Source organism: Ambystoma mexicanum, chromosome 6p (assembly GCF_040938575.1).
Source record: "Ambystoma mexicanum isolate Mex_15411 chromosome 6p, UKY_AmexF1_1, whole genome shotgun sequence".
In the NCBI taxonomy this organism is placed as follows: Eukaryota; Metazoa; Chordata; class Amphibia; order Caudata; family Ambystomatidae; genus Ambystoma; species Ambystoma mexicanum.
The window spans coordinates 839,401,807-839,423,483 of NC_090935.1; positions in this window are offsets into that span (position 1 = coordinate 839,401,807).

Here is a 21,677-nt window from a genome sequence, read left to right on the forward strand (position 1 = left end):
ATCCCTCTGCCAATACCTCCCCTCTCGAGTCCTTTGCTCCTCTACCTCACACTCCCTCCGGGTCAGTCGTTAATTTAAGAATTAAGCTGGGGGCAGATATGTGTCTACGGCTGGGAGCTCCCTTTGGAACAGCCTACCGGCCACGTTGAAACTTGAGGAGGAACATCTCTGCTTCCGGTGCACCTCAAGACCTTCCTATTTGCTCCTGCATTAGCCCCTCTTCTCCCCAGCTGAACAGTTTCCTCTGTTGGCACTGTGCACTTGCACACCCTCTGTCCTTCAGGCCCAGGTTCCTGCTCACCCTGCCTCCCTGCTGCACTGCCTCCAGGCCTCCCATTGCAATGGGTCCTGTACGTGTATTGTCGGGGGGAAATTCTCCCGGGGTCGGCTGGGCCGTCCGCGGACCTCCGGGCAGGGAGGCCCCAACTCCTCCCGTGTATCCCAAAAAAAATGAGTATGAGGCACACGCAAGAAGCAAGGTGATTCTGCTGTTTATTAAACAAAACGGCAGGGATGGGTCAAGGATCGTACGCGTCCGTCCTGACACTCTCTCTTCAATCGTGGGGCTCGCAGGCCCTTTTTACCTTAGTATGACGCGCTACTTGCGTCACCTGGGAAAGTTAGCAAAAAACCTATCGCCACTCTGGATTGGTTCCCCGAGTGGTAGGGTTAGTATAGCATACGTATAGAGAGCGTTGTTAGTGGTTGAGGGTCAGTCAGGTGGTATACTTGGGTTGTCCCTTCAATTTGATACATGAAAATTGTTACATGAAGACCCCTGAGGATTGGCTAATGTTAATGGCGTCAGTGATAAGAGCCCCATGTTCTGATTGGTCCATTCGCGAGCCCCCCAGTCTGGGACCATCGCTGTTCCCAGCTCGCGGTGCACCTGTCATTTGCAACAATGTATCACTATGGGTATGTGCAGACAATGTGAGGATTTGTTCATATGCTGGAAGGCAGACTACTCCCACCGCCGCAGATGTCCATTGAGTCGCTTAATTGTATCTGCCTGTGTCTTGAAACGTGGGATCCAGGCGCCTCCCTCCTCCTGGGCCTGGCACCCTGTCAGGTTCGGCTTGGTCACGTGAGGTGAGACCGTGGTTGAGGCAGAATTCTGCACATTTAATATTGCATTTTCCACTGTGTGCCTGGCTTAATTTGCAGGTGTGACCTTGGCGTCGGCTTGCGGCATGCGAGTTTGCAACATTGTGCCCTTGACTGTCTGCTCTCGCCGGGCTCATTCTGCAGGGTCAGCAACTGTACTCTTGCTCATTCAATGTTCATGGAAGCTCTTGCTTGCGGCCTACTTGGGCCTGGTGCATGGGTAGAGACGTTTGATGCACGGCGCTTTAGGTTATGGTATGATATTGCTTTATCCCCAGTATCATGTCTTTGTTATACTTCTCATTGCAATGCATGGGTTTAGAAGAAGCGTGAGCAAGCATTTTAGATGAGTTCATTGTGCGTCTTGCGTTTCTGCATTTTGAAAAACGTATGTGGAAAATAATAAAGATGCGCGTCGGTGGTTGTGTCCGTCACCTGCGTCATAGCACTGAATATGTTCTTCGTGTGGATTGGTGTGGGAGTGTCCAGTGTGCATGTTTGCACGGGTGTGCTGACCGTTGGCTAGGTCGTCATGGCATCTCTAACGATGTGTTCATTTACTGTTGAATGGTTCAGTCGAGTTCATCCATGCCGCAAGTGTCGGCATGGGTAGGGCAGGCTGGTGGGCAGGCTGGTGGGCACATCCGTATGTTCCTGTACCAGGGTATCTGGTCATCTGGTAGGTGGGCAAACTCCTCTCGTGGCGGGTGTCTGGGCCGCAATCCTCTAGGCCATGGGTGTGAGGGGATTGGTGGGAGCCTTTTGTTCCATTATCCCACTTCAGTATCCATACAGTCCCCTACTCTTCTTCTTCACTCATCAGATTTGCCCTATCCAAATGATCTTGCACTTGCCACTTGCTGGCTGCACTAGCACCTTTTGAATACCTATTCTATCATTGGACTTCATTTTTCTTTTTTGGTCTCCTCTGTTTAGCACGTTCCACTTCTCCCCCTTCCAGGGTCTTCAACCCTTTATCCCTTCTCCATGCACTTGCATGTTCTCAATGTCACTGTGCCCAGTATGATCATTGTTTTCATTTCCTTTTCTCCCTTGTTCCCCTCCCTTTGCTTGTTTGCGCCTGAGCCACTTGTGTACAAGTGCAATCTTGATGAGATGTCCTATGATGTCATATACATCCTTTGTCCTTGGTGCAGTGTGTCTCACTCTGACTGTGCTGATGGCAGTGGCTCCCCATGCACATGTGTGCACATTCATGTTCCATGTGCACTCCATGTATGCCCCTAGGTGTCCTTGACCGCCTGTTCATTTTAGTACGTATCCAGGATGATCCAAGTGTCATGTTATTTGGACAGCCATTTCATGCTCACTGTGGGTCTGTGTGTCATCACACACGACTTTAGGGTGTCCACATCTGTGTCATGCACATGGCTCCCCCTGTTACAGGCCCACTACCTCTTTTGAACTGGTGTTGTCTCTTCTGCATGCATGGGTGTACTATTGATGGTTCCTTATCTGTCCTGCATCATGTCCACTTCTCATTGGCTGGAGTGACATTTGACTGACGACATGCAATAGACGCATGCCAACACTGTCTGCCAATACACAGTTCTGTGGGGAACCTTTCATTGTCATGCAGTGCCTCCCTGCTATTGCCCAGAGGTTGGGTGTTTCACGGTATCCATGCTACATGGTGCATGCCATTTGCACATGATGGCTGCAATTTCCCTTACACTGCCGTCATGTTTGCAGATTGACATCACTATGTACATGTTGATGTTGGAAGTTGAGGGTCTACACATGCACTGAACCGCACGCACCCACTCCTCTGCCATGTTAAGCCCTTCAACATGCAATCATGATGGTGCTGTGTGATGTTGACCTGACATGTGTACACCCATGTCCCTCCTTTGACTGTATAGAAACACACTAGCGTAGGTGCCTCCTGTGACACATGTCTGCATAGTTGATGGTAGTTGAGTGCTGCATGTGAACATGCATATTACATGAGTCATGGTGTGTTTGGTTTGATTGCCAGCTGTGGCTGTTTGTGTGTTCGCCCATGCTTATGCTATGTGCCATGTCTTTGTTGCCATCTCTCATTTCTGCTTTGGATATGTGCCTGCTAGAGGTTGTGTGTGATGCAGGTGATGTGCAACATGCAATACATGTGTTGCCTTCACATTTTGCACACATCCTTTTCTGCTTTTGGGATGCCCTTGCATCTGGATGCATGTTGGGGTTTGAGTTGCCTGTGACATGGCTGCTTCATTAGTTGGCTGTCAGTGTTGTGATCTGTATGTGTGTGGTATGTGCTACTGATATGCGTGTTCATGTTTCTTTTGTTTATGTTGCAGGTGATGACCCACTGGCGGCAGCGGATGAAGATGTCATTCCCGACACGGTATGACACGGTGGTCAGTTCACATCAACAACCAAGCACTAGTGGTGGTCGTGGGGTGGCAGCCCACAAGAACCCACTGGTGCTCCAAGCCATCGTATCCAGAGCTGACTCTGACTCCGGCTTTGATGTATCCTCTGACCACTATGTTGAGCTGGATCTGCATCATGATGTGTCGTCGCCGGTGAGTGATCCTGTGTTGGATGATCTTCTGTCCGCAACACCTGCAGTGGGGGGGGGGGGCAGGCAGGGTTGGAATGTCCACCTGTGGTGGTTATGGGTGCAGGGTCACACTCCACACCAGTTGGCCATGTTCCTGGGGCATCAGGTCAATGGAGGGATGCAGTCCTGCAGCCGCGGGTGGCACCAACCCAGCAAGGACCACAGCTCCTTGGGCCCAGCAGGTGTGGTGTCTGGCAACGTGGTGGCCATGTGCCACCAGGGACAACTGAGTGGGAGCATGCCATGATTGCCATTGCACAGCCACAGAGGGGAGCAGTTGAGATGATTGCTCAAGGTATGGAAAGTGTGGCACGTTCCATCCTCCCCTCTGAAAGGCAAGTGGAGCTCCAGCAGCGCGCTACGTGGTCCAGGTGCCTCTCACTCAGGCTGGGAATGGTGGCGTCTGACCGGGCACGCCGGGCTGAAATGGTGGCTCTGCGTCAAGCACTTGATGCTCAAGCAGAGGCACACCGTGAGGCCCTGAGGGTCAAACACCAATCCCTCCAATCTAATCTGGTTGCGCTCTGGATGAACGAAAGTAGGCAGGCAGAAGACAGGATGGTGCAGCTTGAAAGACCCATCTCAGCTGAACTCCAAGCAAGCTGGGAGTCGCACCGTTTGTCATGTGAGGCCATGCAGGCAGAGCTCTGTCTTACACGAGTCCTTGCATCAGGAAGCACATGTGACACATGAGGTAATGCATGCTGACCAACGTGTCATTGCCTTGCAGGACCTGGTGTACCAGACCCGCATGCTTGCTGCCGTTGAGGGGCAAGGCACGGCTAGGCATGGTGAGGCAACTGAGCCACGTCCAACTTCTGATTTCTATGCAGAGGGTGATGACAACAACCTATCTCCCACATAGGTCGGGCCGTGCAGGTGCTGAGCCCAGTGTTTTTTTAAAAAAATCTACACATGTGGGTGCTGAGGTGACCCTATACCTCCCCCTCCTGGGTGCTCCCCACACCCCCTGGGTCATATATGACCATTTTTTATTTTTTTATTTTTTTCCTGTAAATAATTTTTTTTTTCAACAAATATTTTAAACACTTGTGTGTACACCCTTAGTGGGTATTCCGGATGTCTTCTCAAATGCATGTCTGTACTTCACTTTGGTGAGTATTCTGTTGACTGTGCATTTCCTCATGTTGCTTATGATTTTTTTATGAATTGACTGTCTGTTCATGCACTTCCTGCTGTAGGTGGTACCATGCACCCTTTGGCTGTGTAACGCACACTGATGCTGGGAGGAGTCCGTGTGCTGACAATGTTGCATTGGGACACTTGCCCTGCAGTGATTTTGATATGCCACATGAAGGCTGCACGCTGAGTTATCCATGTCACCATGCACTTCAACGACACCCCATTCCTTGCTTGCCCTGCTTTGGACATCTTGCAGCCCTGCCTGGTGTTTTGTTGTGCCATTTGAAGTATGGCCGCATTGATTTTGACTTGACTGTCATGTTTGTGGCCTGGACCTGCTCCCCCCACCCATTGGTTGCACTTGGCCCTTGTGACAATCCGGCCAACCAGGAGGCTGGAGCCTGCCACCACTACCAAAGGCCCACAATGGAATCCCTGTCTAGCCCTGTCCACTACCCTTCAGGGTCCCTTGATTGTCCACCTGCCTCCCCTGCCCCCCCATCAGTCTCCCTCTGTCTCCCACCTTCACCATCACATCCCCTCCCCTTCTGCGCCATCTTCTTTCCCTCTGCCCCCTGTGTGTGCTTTCTTTCCTCCTCTCCCCCTTCATGCATTTACACCTTGGCCCCCTCCTCCCTTCTCTCCTCCCTCTCCCTCTCCACCACCCTTTCCCCTCCTCCTTGTCCTCTGTCTGTCTTTTTCCTGCACTACCCCAATTGCCATCAGGCATGGTGATATGTAGCTGCTTACTCTTTGCAGACACTTCCCCCTCTGCCTCCGTCCATCGGCCCCCCACCTTCACCTTTTTGAGTTTTATATGTCGGCACTTACTTTTATCATCAGTCCCTCCACCACTGATTACAGGTCGTCTGTTCCCCCTTTCCCTTCTGTGTTTCTTCTTCCCCTCATCAGCACTATCTTGATTCTTCATCAACCTTCCACAGTTTGTCACTTGTTTTGTTACTCTCCTCACCTCTTCCCTCCTCTTCCCTCACCCCCTCCTTATGTGACTCCTGCACTGCAACTATTACCATCAGGCATAGCAATGTTGATGCTAATTTTGTTTTCCCACATTCCTTCCCTAGACTCTCCCTTATTGCTCCAGGCACTTGTACTATGTACTTTGATTTGATAGTTCATTTTCAAATTCTGGACTGTTTGAAGGACTTGTAGGAATGTACTGATATTCTCCCTTGTTCCCTCCCTCCTTGAGGCGCTATAATGAATTTTGTGTGTAGGCCCTATAAGGGTTTTCAATGAATCAGTGATTGCTCACTGTCTGCCATTGTCGATGTGGGGTACTATATGTTCTGCTGGTCAATGGCTGATGCTATGTTGGGTTTTATTTTGAGGTGTCAGGGGATGGGTGTGGTTGAACACACAGGGGGGTCCTTGAGTGCAATGTTCACATGTGCTGTGTACAGGACACTGAGGCTCACTTCATTTCACATGCACGTATTTGATGCATGTCCCTATTGACACAAACAATTAGGCAACCCCCCCCCAACTATGTCGACACCATGCACACACGTGCACCCAGATTGCCTTCTCAGGCATGCTGTGTCCTGACAATCCATGTTCACTTCCGATTCATTGATCGTGTACATGCATGACAGGGTAGTATTTGGTTGATTGCACTTTTTTTTCATGATGCTCAAGGGGTTTCCCTAAAGCAATGCACACTCACTATGCAGTCCAGTGGCGGTGTGTTGCAGGACACACACACGCAGCACACAGTTTGAAATGCTAATTTTCTATTGTTCAATGTGCATGGCAACAGGTCTTCTGACTATTGTTGCTTGCATCACTGGTGGCACGTATTTGTGCCACCGTTTTCATGGTGTGAGGTTTTGTTCAGTCATTTTTTCAGATTCCATGTCAGGTGTAATTGTCTGGTGCCTATTTACATTTCTCACATGGCACTTCATAACCACTGTGTCATGTGCTGTACATATGTTTTGATGATTTGCCGTTGCAAACCATGGTATGGTGTGGCAGATGGGGTTCATGGGGTTTGGGAGGGTTTGGGTGGCATACCAGTACTTTTATGCCCTGTTTTGCAGGGGGGGGGCATGTACCTTGCATGTGTTCCTTTTGATCAAATGGGATTGGTTGTCTTTAAGTTGCTAGGGATGCACACAGTGTGGCACTTCCATGGACACATTCTCACAGTGGTAAGGTTGTGACAGTTAACTGTCCCTTTCTCATCATGGATTGTCACCTGGTATATGCCAGGCCTGTGTGCATTCCACAGGGGTTGGAGTTTAGGTGAAAAATGTGTCCAGAAGCTGGGTACAGGCTGCCTAGCCACATGCCCTTTCCCCTCCCATGCGCAGTGGGCGTGCGTGTGGTTGGGGATGTGGAGGCACCACCATGTCCACCGGTACACCATGCCTTGCTGCAACATTGTGCAGGACACATGCTGCCACACTGATCCTGCACACTACCAGTCAAGGGAGAGGAAGTGTGACTTCAGCACTCAGAATGTGCGCTCCACTATGGCACTGGGTGCAATATGGGCTGTGTTGTATCTTGGGGTGGTGTGGTGGGGTTCCGTATTGGCGTCATCATGTAGGTGCTCAGAGGGTAGGCACTGTCCCCTGGTAAGGTGATAATGGTTGTCATTAGTTGGGTGTGTGTATTTGTCTGTGTGTGACATGCATGCATGTGCACAGGCATTTGTACTCACCTAGGAGCCATGTGTCGCCATGCTTCCCAGCTTCCCAGCTTCCAGGGCCCGGCTCAGGGTGGACATTCTGAATATGAAACGATCATGGGTGGACCCAGGATAGTTTGCATAGGCAGAGGTGATGATTCCCTTGGCATCGCATACCACCTGCACTTTGATGGAATGCCAGTGCTTGTGGTTTCGATAGATGTGCTCAGTGACCCAAGGTGGACGTAGGGCCACATGGGTGCAATCTATGGAACCAAGCACTTTGGGGAAGTGTGCCACCCTGTAGAAGTCCAGGACCACGGCCTGCCTTTCTGCAGGTGTTCTGGGCATGTATATGTGCCTGCGGACTGAGGGACGTGCAGTGATGATTGCCAACACCTGGTGTAGGCAACATGACTGTGTGGGCTGTGAGAAACCCCCCACTATGGCAGTTGTCTGCTGAAATGACCCAGTGGCAAGAAAATGCAGTAGATTGAGCACCTTCTCCATGGGGCTCAATGCTTGGGAACACAGGGTGGGTGATGTGAGTTCATCCTCCCACTCCCTGACCAGGTCTAGGATGATATGAGGTGGAAACCTATACCTGCTATAGACCTGGTCATTAGGCATCCCAAAAAGGCTGGTCATGGCCAAAAAAATGAGGGGCCTGGCTATTCTCCTCCTCCTGCGGTGTCCCACGATCACTGCTACGAGGAATGGGACATTCATTGTAGTTGTATGTGCTTGTTTGTTGTTTGTGCGCACTTTTGTGGTACGCGTGGGTGCTTCCGCTTGTTTTCGTGTGGCAGACGTGTTTGTGCGTGTGCTTATACGTGCACGGGTTTTCCCTATTCGATTCCATGAATACGTGTTGTTCACTAGTGTGTGGGTGTTGAGTGTGGTTACCAGCGGTACTTCCCATGTTACGCCTACATTTTCACGTGTTGTTGTTCCCCATTCCCCATGTTCCGCCCCATTTTTAGGTGTGTGCGTGAGAAGTTGTGCGCTTTCCCCGTTCCTGTCACACACGCGTTTGGAAAGTCGTTTGGAAAGTCGCAGTGACGTGTAAGGTAAGCGCGGATTTGGCGCACATCCCCGGAAAACCAATTGCAGGGCCTTCCATGAATCGCATGCGTGCGATTTGCATGCGTGCGCTAACTTTTTCACACTTGCACCACAAATTCCGGCGCACATTTATTCCATGAATTATCCCCTAAATATCACTGTCCCACATGCACCTGTTCCCCTTCTCCATGTCCCAGCCCACTATCCCCAAACCCTCCAAGAAAAACGTTACAATGAAACTTCCATCCCCTCCTCCCCTCCCATACATCATGTCCAAACTCCTAATTCCCCTGTATTTGTTTCAGTTTCTGCTTCCCCCTCTATTTTGTAATTTTTATACTGTTAAACAATAATACAATTTTAAGTGTGTTCTTAGTATATGCCTGTGTCTTATTAAAGGCATTTAGGGTGTCCGCGGACAGGGCGGGTGTCCATTATGTCCACAATTAACGAAAATGGGGGGTGTCCTAAGGACACTATACCTGTCTGAAGTGTCCGTAATTAAAATGGAGGTGTCCTTAGAACATGCAAGATGTCCGCCTGTCCGCAATTAACCCAAATGGTGGTGTCCCAAGGACAATATACCTGTTTGTACTGTTCGTAATTAATGTGAGGTGTCCTTAGAACACACAAGATGTCTGCCTATCTGCAATCACCCAAAATGGGGGTATCCTAAGAACACCCCACTGTTCATAATGTCCGCAACCAGAATGAATATATCCGTAGAACACATATCCCGTCCGCAAAGTTTTGACGCACATTTATTTTATTCGGGGACTGTTTGTAGAACTCCCGCGCACATGCACATCACACACTTGGGTCCTATGAACATCGCGCCTGTCCGCTACTGTCTGACGCAAGTGTGTCACACTTTTAATTAGTTTGGGGATCCCGAACACTGTCCGTATAACACCTGCGCGAATGCGCACAACCATCCCCGCGCATTTGGTGTCCTGTGGACATCTGCCCCATTCACGAACGTGTCCGCAACGTCATCATATGGCCGCATCCACGCTGAGCATGTGTCCTTATTTGCAGACACTGTCCGGGCCCCCGAACATTTAAAAAGTGTTTTTTTGAGCAATCCAAGGTGTTTTACAGTAGAATTTCACCATTGCACATGTCCCAGACAATGTCCCTGGCGATCTACATACTTTTTGGAACTTTTTGAGCCCTTTCTTTGTGTTCGATGTGTCCACGGACAGCGCGGGTGTCTGTGAACCACGCACCTACACCCCTATAAAAGGCCACACCCCAGAGCTGATCCTCATTCTGCTTTTGGATTTCCAAGATTTACAACACGACAATTGTGCAGGTTGCTGTTCTTGGTTCCTGGCTCCTGGCTCCTGGTTATCAACCTTCCAGATGGCATCCCAAATTGCTTCTGCTGCTAGTGCCTCAATATAAGCACCCCCACACCCTCCACCACCACCACGTCCTCAAGGGCCTGAAGAGGGGAACAGGCATGAGGATGCAGAGGAGAGCGATGAAGAGGATGAATAGGAAGAGGTAGTGGAAGTTCCTACTACTGGGGCAGCCCTTCTACCCTTTCCACTTCACTCTCTGCACCATTTCCTCATTGGCTACTGTTAAGCAGTCACACAATCATTCACCAATCACATCCAAGAACTCTACATCTAACTCTGTCATCACAGATCAGCACTTTAGATGTACTATTGATCACTCTCAGTACAATTGTGCTGTGACTGCAAAGGACATACAGCAACAACTACTAAAAAACTCCCCAAGATTTCTACTTGCAGATGCATGCACATCCACATGCATGAACACAGACTACAGGTATGAATATTTTCTACACAGTACATGTACAGCTCTTCTAGGAATACATATAAACAGAGTAACTGCCACTTACTCCGTATAAACCGTAAAATGAACTTACTGTCATCTCTCCCATCTGCTATGATGAAGTGTCAATTGCAAACCTGTCTGCTCTCCAAATTTATGTTTACACACACAGTTATCTAAAAAAATGTTATTTCATATTAAAAGATGGGAGAAATAACAGTATAATTATGAAAGAGGCTGTCCAGTGTGTTATAAAATTACACACAGCCAGGCTGAGTACATGCATCTTCATTCAAGCACACACACAGACAATATCATTAGAAAGGCTCCCAGCTCAAACAACACCACTGCCGCTATATGAAATCCTTCTGCTTTATTTCCCACATATTCACAAATGCATGTGTTGCATGATTTTCTGTACAATCTCTGCCATTTACACTGTAAACATAGCAAAAAATTAATATGATTATTTCTTCTATCTCTTAACATCCAATAACATAGCATTAAAAAACAAGTGCGCTCTATATGTTTACTATTATGCTCAATTGTAAAACATACTCAACTAACAGATTCTAAATAAATTATAAAGGATGCACATAGACAAAAGAAAGTGCATGTGCATACTATGCTCAGTTACTCTCCCAACACTACTACTACAAAAACAAATAAAACACAATGTCTACATTAACAAAAGTACTATAAATACACATATTCACTAATTTCTTTCTTTTATAATTGCAGTGAAGACCACTGTCCTGAAAAGCAACAGCCTCTGAAGTATGAACAATGTTCTAACTATTACTCAACCACACTAGCATTTTAGTATGGTAGAACAAACATGTGTATTAACCCTCTGCCATTAGATTTAGTATTAGTGCTTCCCATCACCAGCTGCATACTTTATATTGTCATCTGAAGCCCAGTATAGTAACACACAAATACAAGAATAGCCTTCCCAACTTGATGTAGCTGCCCATTGCACAGTCACACACCTCCACAATCATCCTTATATCATACTCAGACACTCATGCACAAAGCACTCATACACGGCACAACAGCCCAACTCAAACTTTCTTTTTTTCTCCAACAGACGCCAAAGAATGCCTACCAAAAAGCAACTCTGTAGAAAGCAACACAGAAGTAGAGCAAATCAAAATAAAAGTGTCCAAAATAAGCATCCATCGCTACCAGACTTTGTACAAAATGTTCAAACAAAACAGCTAATACAGTCATTAAGCGAAACAAAACAATCTTCCAGTACAGAAACTTTGCCTCCTCTATCAAAATGTAAAACAAAACAGAAAGTGATTAACAAGACTTCAGCTACCACTACTGCTAACACTGCACCTGTAAATACTGGCAAGTAACCATACCAAAAAAAAATATTTTACAAAAGAATTCTGCCACAGAGTCCTTCAGAACCTTATAAAAACAGGAGAGAAATCATGTACAACCCTTAAAACCTATTGTAGAAAATGAATCCTAGAATCTCTCATAGACAGTGCAATCCTTCACAAAAGGAAGTTATTTATTTTAGTTTTAAACAGAATGAAACCACTAACAAAACTAACTACTAAACTACAAAAACAACTTCTCAATAAACTTCTCAATAAACAGAATATCAACAAAAATAGCTTCTTAAACATCCGTATAGGTGAATGGAGTCACATCATGAGCACGGAACCATATTTTAATGAAGAAGCATATACAAAAAGCAAAGAAGCCCAATTGCCATAAATAGCAGTGGACGAGGGTATGAAAAACCTAATAACACCATTATGGAACAAGAAACTCTGCTCACAAAAATATCCCCTGAATACGCAGTATCACCTCTCCATTCTACTGAACCAAAATGTCCAGTCTACAAATGGCTGTGCACATCAATGTGTAACATTGCCAAAAAATCTTTCAAATCTTAATGCCAGTATGTAAGTTCAGTATGTAAAAAGCAAAGACAAATTCAAAATTAAACTACTACAAAATATGGATGCCTGTCCAGTGCGCAAATACACGGGACTACAAGGACATTCATTAACCTGCATCTCAGGACCTATTTGCAAAAGCACCTTCCATCATATCAAAATGATATCAACACATCATTCAACTATAAGAATCTGGTCCATAAACTCTGCTATGCTAAAAGTCCTGCTTTACCACTAGCCAATTTAAATAACAATCTTCTACATGGTACAGCCAAACAACTACTCAAAGAAATAGAGCATATCCAGGGAAAATATTTTGGAAGTGAAAGCCACTTAAAAACATGCAATAGATTTACAAGAAACTAACAACTACTGTACAAATAGCAACCTTCTATCAAACACATACAAAAAAGAAATACTAAAGTTTAAAAGTACCTCCTATGAAGAACAAAACCATGTGTATGTGTGTTACAGCAAGACTTTTTATAAAAATAGCACAAAAACTGTAGATATAACATACAAAATAGAAGACAAGGAAGATTCCAAATGGTTCCAATTAGTTCTCTACCTTATAGCAGAAAACAAATACGAAATTACTGACCCCTTAATACTTTGCAATTACTGCACTGCAAAACTTGACAACAACCAAACACCTTCACGTGCTATGACAAATAACTTGGAATTATTCCCACTACCAAAACCCCTGCAAAAACTAAATTTATATCAGAGCATCATAATTCAAACAGTGCACCCATTTTAAGCTATAATACGCCTTCAACCAAAAACAGCAAAATTACCTCCTTCTGAATTAGTGAAAGGCATTCGTAGCAAAGTAGTTTATTTACCATTAGATCTCAAAGAAAATGTACACACTCTAGGAGTGCAACAGCCCATAGATCAATCTTTAATTATCTTAGTAAATGGCATACCGATAAAAGACAAACAGATTTGGCAAAAACTCCTGGATTTACATAAAGTTAGACAAGCCCTGCAGTATCTAAAAAACAACAATGAATACTACAAAGAAATTAATATTGAAGAAAACCTGAGAGAAACCATTGAAACAATTCAAGAGCCACCAGAAACTGGTCAATTTCAACTCCTAAATTCTGCTACAGAATCCAGTATTGTATGTAGACCATTATACAATTCATCCTTTACACTCTAAAGACACTATAGATGATGCACTGGAAATGCACCAAATGCAACAAGCCAAAGGATCTCCAATCAGCATATGGGAAAAAAAAGTATTGAAGCACAGGCCTTTCATCTACTCTTTCCTACAGGAAAAGGAGGAAGTTACGATGATAGACCCACACAGATAAAAGCATCAGAATATCACTCTTTATGAATGTATTCTGATGACCCCAGATTCAGACAGAACGTTGAATACATATTCCACCTTCTTTTTGAAAGTGAACTAGCAACCCTATGCTAGGGAGTTGCACATACATTAAAATCAGGTATCCATTTTCAAAATATGTCAGCTACTCAATTATTACAAAAAGTGCAAGAAATATGAGGTTTTACAGTCAAGTATTACAAATCTTTTAGCAAACATGCATGGTACAAAAGAATACTGGTTCCAACGTCACAGAGATGTACGGTGTATGATAAGAAACCTTGGCCCACCCACTTGGTTTGTTACATTAATTTGTGCAGAATATGAATGGGAAGATTTACCTGATTTCCTATGCATAGCAAACAAAAACAAAACAAACATAGATATAAAAACACCAGGAGAACTCTGCTCTCTAGATCCTGGAAATGTATCAAGATATTTCCATCATTGCTTCATTGCTATGCTACACTTTATTTGTAATAAGACTGTTACTCCCCTCAGAGAAGTTCAACACTTCTTTTGGAGAAAAGAATACCAAGCTAGAGGAACACCACTCATCCACATGCTATTATGGATTAAATATGCTCCTAAATTTGTACAAGACAGAGATGCCACTGTTTTGCAGTTCATCCAAAAATACATCACTTGTGAAATCCCTTCACAAACAACACATAGGCGGTCATTACGACTTTGGAGGTAGCCATGGTGCTAATAGCACCATGGTTGCCTCCAAACCCATGTCCGGGTCCGTGGTGTCGGAATGGGGACTTACCGGACATTCCGACCTATGCAGACCCGGTAAATCCCAATTTCGAAAACCATTCCCCATTCCCATTCGAGCCCCCATAGGGCTCAGTGGGAATGGGGAAGGGGCTAATAACAGTCCCGCAAATAGCGGGCCCGTTATTAGCTCCCTGGCCCCTTAACGGGTCCCACTAAGGGTGGCTGGTAAAACCAGCCGGCCCTAGTGGGACCCGCTTAGGAACATCGGAATGCAGAAGTAGGGGGTTAACGGCACCAGCATCCTTACCGGTGCCGTTAACCCCCTACCGCCGTACTCGTAATGACCACCATAGTGACCTTCATGCACACAGTTTACAATTTCAAGGACACAAATGTGAGAAATATTGTAATTGCAAATGTTTTTTAAAAAAAGGGAAATACTACACCAAATGCCACTTTGGTTTCCCAACACCAGTTTCAGCAACAGGTCAGTCAGACATAGGGGGTCATTACGAGTTTGGAAGTAGCCATGGCACTATTAGCTATTAGCGCCATGGCTGCCTCCAAACTCGGGTCCGGGTTCTCAGAATGGGGATTTACGGGTCATTCCAACCTTGGAGGGCCCAGTAAGTCTCACTTCTGATAACCATTCCCGATTCCCATTCGAGCCCCCATAGGCCTCAATGGGAATGGGGAAGGAACTAATAATGTGTCCATAAATTACGGGCCTGTTATTAGCTCCCTGGTCCCTTAGCAGCTCCCGCTAATGACGGCTGGTTTTACGAGCCGGCCTTAGTGGGACCCGCTAAGGGACCTCATAATGTGGCTGTAGGGGGTTAACGGCCCCTACTGTACTCGGAATGACCCCCATAGTGTCAAAGGTAAATTACCTAAGAACACATAGTACATAAAAAGAACAGAAGAATCCAAATACATCATCATTGATTTGCCTCTACCAAAGCAGAGAAAACAGAACTTCAGGACCTCTTGGATGACATATCATCTGACAAAACACTATCACAGAAATTGTACAGCTTAGCCATAAAAATTCTCTCTCATAGAGAATATGGCTGCTATTAAGCTGCAGATCATTTAACCGGTACTGCCTTGTATAGAAAATCTGAAAATATAGTATGGCTAAGTCTTGGTCCTGCTAAATCTAGAAAAAGAGTTCTCAAATCATATGAGGACATAGAAACAATAGCCAAAAATGATCCCAAAAGCCAAGACATTTTAAAAAACAATTTACTAGACACATACTACGCAAACAGGAGTACCACTTGGGAAACCATGTGTCACTATCATGTAGCCCAAAACTTCACATACAAAAATAATATTAAACCAGTTGAAAAGAAAGGTAGATAACAGAGTTGTAAATTGTGAAGGCAGCCTAGTGAAACTTACCAAAAGCAGCTTAATTAATCATATCAAATTGTCATTAAAAACTCCTCAACATAAAGAACTGTATTACATGTCCCTGCTACAACTTTTTAAATCATGGAGAAAAGTAGAAGAGTTACTGGACACATATGACTCCTATGCAGACGCTTTCAAAGCAAATGAAAGCACTATAACAGATGTAAACTTACACAGTACCAAACAATGTTGCACAATGAACAGCAACACAAAGAAGAACTCCAGGCTGAACTAGAAGTGTACACTCTGACAGTAGTCAACCTTCTGTAACAGGAAGCCAAGAATCACTTGGGCAGCCACTAATAGCAAATAAGGCAGAATTAGTCATGACAGAAGTAGAAAACACCATGTGTCAGTATTAACAAGCTACAGAAGACTTCGCTGTACTGAAATCACAACTGAACAATGAGCAGCGTAGCATTTTCCAAGAAATAACGAAACAAATAGAACATGGTGTGCAACATGGAAATAAAAACTGTACCTGCCAAGACTACAAACCTATACTATATATAGCTATATGTGAGTGGTCAAGCTGGTTCAGTCAAAACATTCTTAATCAAAATCATTAGCAAGTTCCTCCAACAATTGACAAACAAAAAACTATCACTGTTGTAACTGCCCCACAGGTTTAGCTGCCTACAACATAGGCAATGTCACTTTACACCGATTACTACTCCTTCCAGTAGAACACCAAAACAAATTAGACTATTGCAAACTTTTCACAGAGGCTGCAATGGAACTACGCAGAGTTTTCAAACAAATGAAAATGATGCTTATAGATGAGGTGAGCATGGTCTCCAACCTAAATTTGGCTTTGATTCACCTCAGATTACAAGAGGTCCTCAAAACAGACTACGAAGAGCTCTTTGGAGGAAAACACATTATTGTTTTCGGAGATCTTCTTCAATTGACACCAGTGAAAGGTGAACCTATTTTTAAAACCTTAGGGCACAAACTGTGGCGTAAAGATCTTGACAGCATAAGAAATGTCAACTTTTGGCAACATTACCAATACAGAGAATTAACAGAAAAACTGTGCCAGTCTGCAGACCTCACATACGCCAGCATTTTAAAAGATGTTAGGGCCTCATTACACGGTAGGCGGTAAGGGTTTACCGGTACCGGTATTACGAGGTCCCTTTGCGAGTTGGGGAATTTAACGCCTGATTTTTGCAGGCGTTAAAAACCAACCTGCAAAGGGACCAGTGGAGCTAATTACGGTACCACAATTTGCGGTACCGTAATTAGCGCCTTCCCCATTCCCATAGAGCCCTATGGGGCAAAAATGGGAATGGGGAAGGGCAATGGTGGAAGGGGGAATTACCGCCCCGCCAACCTTGGAATGGGGCGGTAATTTCCCTTTCCACCAAGGCAGTGCCGGTATTTTACCAGCATGAACCATGGCGCTAATAGCGCCATGGTTCACCGCCTTCCGTGTAATGAGACCCTTAGAGTTGGTATTCTATCTCAAGAAACACAATCAATATTAAAATCCAGGAACATCCATGCACTCTATGGCCATAACTCATGTGCTACTGATGTCATGCAACTATTAGCACACAAAAATGTCCATTGTATGTCCTTGATCCCAACTCTTGCAAGCTGTTCAAAATTCTATTAAACAATGTTGAAAAAAGAAATGCAACCACTAATTGAAATTTGCTGCACAGATGAACTGGACATACATGGAATGACACTACCCATGTGTCAACAAGCCACAACAAGACTAAGGGCCTCATTACACGGAAGGCGGTAAGGGTTAACGGTCACTGGTAAGGGTACCGCCTTACTACGAGGTCCCTTTGCGGGACCCGACCTTAACACCTGGGGTAGACCAGCCGTTAAAGTTGGGTCCAGCAAAGGGATCTTGGTGCTAATTACGGTACTGCAATTTGCGGTACCGTAATTAGCTCCTTCCCCATTCCCAATATGCCCTATGGGGCAAAAATGGGAATGGGGAAGGACCATGGAGAAAGGGGGAATTACCACCCCACCAACCTTGGAATGGGGTGGTAATTCCTCTTTTCTCCATGGTGGTACCGGTATGGTACCGGCGGCAACCATGGTGCTAATAGCACCATTGTTTACCGCCTTCCGTGTATACCTCAATACCTTAGAAAACACAGCTGGTTTGGAGAAAATATTTAAACTATCTTTAAACTGTAGAGTAATGCTTAAACGTAACCTTGACATGGAGCAAGGATTAGTTAATAGAGTACTTGGTACAGTTGTTGGCTTTCAAATATACCCACGTGACAACAACATTCAATTTGTCAATATTCTCTTTGACAAACTATCAGAAGTTAAAAGGATAGGATGCTCAACAGCCCGCTTCCTTCTTTTCAAAGATATGTATATACGCAGAGAACAATTTTCACTAACTCTAGCATACACAGTTACCATTCACAAATTACAAGGTCTTACCCTAGATAAAGCATTGATAGATATTGGTAGCACAGTCTTTAAAGAAGGCATGAGCTATGAAGCACTATCACACTTATGTACACTTCACGGGCTATTTCTAATCAGCTTTGATGCAAGTAAAGTAAATACTGATATTCCTTGCATTCTAGAATACAATAGACTGTGTTCACTCTACACCCCCATCTAAAAACCTATCCTGTTCCGCAAAAAGCAAAACGTTGTATAAGAATACTACTTCAAACTGAAATGATACAGGATCTCACTGCAATTCCTCCAAAGAAATACAAAGAAACTAATACTTCATCAAGTACCACAACCAAAGAAGAATCTACTGGTCAAAGTAACTCAACTACTTCTTCAAAGAAGCAACACACACTCCGAACAAATGACTTCGACATAGAAATGTCAGGTCCATTCAAATGTTCAAATACAACTAGTGTAAATTGCTAAGCAAATGTAGCAATAACTATTCTATTCCAATTGCCACCAATTATTGACAACATTTACTTACACAGTACAGATCAATTGTGTTTGCAAATGTTAGTCCTGCATAGAAATGCAACCAACAACCCTGACAACACTTACAGTGCTCATGGAATAAGACAAGAATTGGACTACTGTGCTGGAATGGGCAAACTCACTGTAAATTCACATCAGGATCCACAAGAATTTCTAATGTACTTACTACAAGTACTGGAAACAAACACATACCTATAAATGAAATCTTCCAGATTTCATACATGTGGAAACATACATGCACACTCTGCAGACATGTGGCACAGGAATAAGTCCCTAATGAACACTTTGTGTATGTATCCATGCTTAACTGTGAATCCATTCCATTTCAGCAACTTGTACAAAATGCAAACCATGGCAGATTATGTACTACCTGCAATTCAGATAATCGCTCCACCTTAAATATACAGACACATAGTAAATACGTAATAGTAATGCTTTTACATTACAATTCAGATGGTACCAAAAACAACTGTAAACTGACTGGATTCACACATGGGCAAGTATCACTTGGTAAGAAAACCTTCACAACAATAGGTATAATCTACCACGCAGGAGCCACAACCAATGCAGGTCACTACACTGCATATATAAAAAAGAATTGTGGATGGTTCGAATGTAATGATGGTACCATTACCCTAAAGCAGAGATTACCAGCAAATCTTGTAAACACTTCCTTAATATACTTAAAACCAAAATGTAATACATAATCTGTTTATGAACATAAGCAAAACCTCAACTTCAAAAATGTTAGAATACGCCAACATGTATCTAACTGCCCCAAGATTCTGCAACAAGCAAGCAGATAAATAAATACCACTAAAATTAAACAAGAAATATACAGTTAGAATACGCCAACAGGTATCTAGCTTCCTCAAAAAACCTGCAACAACCGAACAGATAGATGAATAGCATAAAAGTAGAAATAAACAATTAGAATACTCAAACAGGTATCTTATTGCCCCAAAAATCTGCAACAAGCCAACAGATAGAAAATTAGCAAGAAACAAGAAATGAACAGTAAAACAATGAAAGAAATATATTGTACCACAACATAGAAGTTGTTTCTTTTTTTAATCCAGCATGGATTGTTTTTTTTATCACAGACCCAATGATCTAGAAAACAAACACAAAAACTGAGCAAATTGCGCAGTAGACTAGTTTGAACTATAATACTTGTAAAGTACTAAATATTAGGGTAAAAAAAATATAGAAATGTCTATTATGCAATGCAATAACTCATTATGAACTACCTGCTGTAACATATGTTTTTTTCTTTTATCACAGAGATCGAAAAAGTATGTCTGGTCCAGTTACCCATGTCATGAAAAAACTGCATACAACCACGAAAATAAATGGACTCACAAACACTGCTGCTTAAGACACCCATTCCAGCAAACATCTAACCATACACCACAATCCAAAATGTTCACTTCTATGGGTATCTTATGACACAGTCCTTGTTACAAACTCAACAGTCTTAACTGCATCGCCTAGCCAATACTTCACATACAATCTCTACAAATGAAACAGTACACAAACTTTTGGGTTGTAGATATTTTATGGGTGTTTGATCCTATGGGTGTGTTATGCTGCGGTGGTTGTGGCCAGTGACTAGAGTCTTGGGTGCATGGTCAAAGCACCCAAACCTCCAGGCCCTGGCCACAACCACTGCAGCATAACACACCTATGCTACCAAACGTTTTGACTGTGGTATGCGGGCTGCTTATAGGGGATATTAATTACAATCAATGCTCCACTAACAAATCAAAACCAACATCATACTAAATTAAAATTGCTAGTAGTGCATGTATTATGTCCGCGGACAGCCGTGAAGACCACGGACATGGCGAACACATCAGGGACACCTGCCACCTTAACAAATACAGTATTTGACCCATCTCTTACTCCCCAACTCTCCCCAAGAACTCCTGCACACCAACATACTCCTCAAAATTGCATTTTGCCTCTGTTCGCCACCGCGCTGTCCAAGATGGCGGGCGAATCAAAATAATGTGATGCACCTCATGCCTCACTCCAGCTAATCAGCGAACACGTTGCGTGTCCGCGGACATGATGCAAGTCTATTAGGCAATCGGTGTCCTGTCTGCGGAGCGAACAGGCAAATGTGTCCGCGGAGCGGACATCGCTATCACAAATTTGTTTGCCTTACGTTTAGGTCATTTAAAAAAAAACTACTGGACGGATTTACACCAACTTAACAAAAGCACACATTGGGGACTAAGCCGCTGCTCCTGCCACAAATGTGGTGGAAATCCGTACAGCGATTTGAGCTGTAGGCGTGAGCAAAGTTTTTTCCCATTATGTCTATGGGAAAAAAATACATTTTGGGATGCCCCCTATAACTTTGCCCCCCCGGACCAAACCTCACCAAACTTTAAAAAAAAAAATCAGAGTGGGCCATATACATTTTCTGGTGAGGATTCGGCCAGGGGGAGCGAAGTTATATGCCACCCAAAAAGAGCCCTTCCTGTGGGTTTAGCAACTTATACTGGATCACATTCAGGGAGGCATTTAGACTTCAAAATTTTTCCCGAAGTGTTATTCAAAACAATGTTTTTAGCACACAAAAACACTTATTGGGGTCCACCTTTTCAGTGTGGAGGCTGATCCTTATGTTGGTACCATTTAATGGGTGACCTCAGAGGATGGATTTCACAGAAGATTCCTCATAATGTATGGGGGCTCCTGTCCTTAGGCATGGGGTGCCTGGGGCTGTTGTCCATTTCAGAGATGATTGTGTGATTTCATAAAAACTTGGGGCCACATTTCAGTGAGGAACTATTTTTACTTTTTATTCGACCTTCATAAGAAGTGTGTGGTCCCTGAGTTATACGTCACTCGGTAGTATTTCAAGAGTGAGGTTTTTGTAGGAGAAATTTAAACTTTAAAAGCAACGAACTTCGTCCATAGTGCAGAGTTATATGGTGTTGTTCACAGGGTATCCCGAGT